Source organism: Octopus bimaculoides, chromosome 5 (genome assembly GCF_046866305.1).
Source record: "Octopus bimaculoides isolate indiv1 chromosome 5, ASM4686630v1, whole genome shotgun sequence".
NCBI lineage: Eukaryota > Metazoa > Mollusca > Cephalopoda > Octopoda > Octopodidae > Octopus > Octopus bimaculoides.
Window position 1 is genome coordinate 54,142,765 of NC_142932.1, and position 2,500 is coordinate 54,145,264.

The 2,500-nt window shown below is 34.2% G+C and overlaps 1 protein-coding gene across 1 annotated transcript in view; it reads left to right on the top strand.

The window, feature by feature from the left end:
• The window catches only part of LOC106869260 (sex peptide receptor), a 756,891-nt gene that overhangs the window by 1,414 nt on the left and 752,977 nt on the right, over positions 1 to 2,500 (top strand). The window lies entirely within an intron of this gene.

Sequence of the window (2,500 nt, forward strand, 5' to 3'; positions counted from 1 at the left end):
GTTTCAAATTTTGCCACAGAGCAAGTTGGGGGATGAGTTGATTACATCGACCCCAGTGTTCAAACTTTTAATTACTTTATCGACCCCGAAAGGATGAAACCCAAAGTCGACATCGGTGGACTTTGAACTTAGAACGTATTGACGGGTGAAATTCCGCAAAGTATTTCGCCCAGCGCGGAGAGGATTAAGTCGATTATATCGACCCCAGTGCGTAACCTCGAAAGGATGAAAATTAAAGTCGACTTCGGCGGAATTTGAACTCAGAACGTAATGCCAGGCAAAATACCGCTAAGCATTTCGCCCGGCGTGCTATCGATTCTGCCAGCTTACTACCTTCACCGATTTAATAATAATGATGATGATGATGACGATAATGATGATGATACTGATAATAATAATAATAATAATAATAATAATAATAATAATAATAATAATAATAATAATAATCTTTTCATTGTTAGCTACCAGGGCCAAAAATTTACAGAAAAGCAAGGAAAACTTTTATATAGGGGCATATTACAACGTGTCGGTTAGGATGGGTTTTTACGTGTAAATTTTTGTTTCATAAATTTTTAGATTAATAATAATAATAATAATAATAATAATAATGATGATGATGATAATATTAATCCATTCTACAAAGGCACAAGGCCTGAAATTTTATGCGAGAGAGCCAATCGATTAGATCGACGTTAGTAGACAGCTGGTACTTAATTTATGTACCCCGAGAGGATGAAAGGCAAAGCCGACCTCGGCTGAATTTGAACTCAGAACGGGTGAAATGCCTCCAAAGTATTTTGTCCAACATGCTACCGATTTTGCCAACTCGCCGCCCCAATAATGATGATGATGATGATAATAATAATAATAATAATAATGATGATGATGATGATAATTATGTCTTTGCTATTAACCATTAAGGGTGGGAACGGTACAGACGAATACAATATGGGTTTACATAGTATATGTAAGAAATATAAACAGTAACAATAAATAATTTATAAGAATGAATAAATCCCCAAAAGACGGAAACTTTCTAAGGCTGCTCATGGAAACCCCACAAAAACCACGGTCACCCTGACTACTAGGGCTATTGCCCCGTTTACATTGTCCATCTTCAACTTACAGTCTCATGCTGAGAGTAGGCACCTTTACTCGGACCGTTCTTGCGACATTCTCCCACCTTTTACAAAATTGCTAGGAGGCAGAATTTCCTACTCCACCCTCATTTTCATTTTTAAGAAAGTGCAATTTTAAACACACGCGAAAGGTTGATTAGGTTAAAGAAACTTTATAAACATAATAGATTAAACTATTTTTGAAACAGACAAATAAATTATGACGAATTTCGATCGAATATATTCAGTTCTTCTCCATTCTAAAATAATTTATAAATACATGACATCGTGGCTGTTCTAATGATATTTCTGCATCGGTTCTTTCACACACACTTTCCTCGGAAAGTTCTTTTATTTTACGTCAAATGTCGAAACATATCTATTATATGCATGACTTATATTAAAAGTTACATGAAATTGTATATTCATGTACAATTGCATTTCATTTTTCACTGGACTTTCAGTCGGTTTATTAATTTCATACTATATAACATATCCGAAGAACACGCCAATTAATTATTTTTAAGTAAATTAGGCATGCATTCTGATTTTATATCTTTAAAAAAACTTTGTGCATTTAAAAGCCTCTTGCCTACATTTCTTCTTCTTCTTCTTCTTCTTCTTCTTCTTCTTCGTCTACTACTACTACTACTACTACTACTACTACTACTACTACTACTAATAATAATAATAATAATAATAATAATAATAATAATAATAATAATAATGATAATAATAATAATAATAATAATAATAATAACAATAACAATATACTAGTTAGTAGTAGTAATTGTTATATTTTTGATTTACTGCAATTAATACCACCACCACCAACAACAACAACAACAATACTAATTCTTCTTCTTCGTCTTCTTCTTTTTCTGCTTCTTCTTCGAGCCACTATCTTCTTTTTCTGATGGGGCAACTTATCGTCGAAGTATAAATGGAAAGATCGACCGAAAGAGAGATACAGATTGCGATGGGGTTGAGGGAGAAAGAAAGTAAGAAAGAATGATAGAAAGAAAGAAAGAAAGAAAGAAAGAGAGAGAGAGAGGGATACAGATTGTCTCTGTGTGTTATTCTCAAGAGTTTGTATTTGTAAGCCTTTGTCTGTGTGTGCGCGTGTTGTGTCGGTTGAAATGTGGGGGTCTTGCAGATAAACAGTAGTGGCTAACAGTTTACTCCAACAGGTGTGACACCGTACCTGTTGTAAATGTTGCACGGCTGAGAAAATAAAACTGTCTACTACCCGATGCTAGCCCACCACATGTTGCCATATGTCAACAGTCGATAAGATGCATTCCATAGTTGAAAGGTACTTTAATTTATCTCATGCGGAAGTATCAAAAATAAATTTGATAATAGGATTTGTATTCACAACG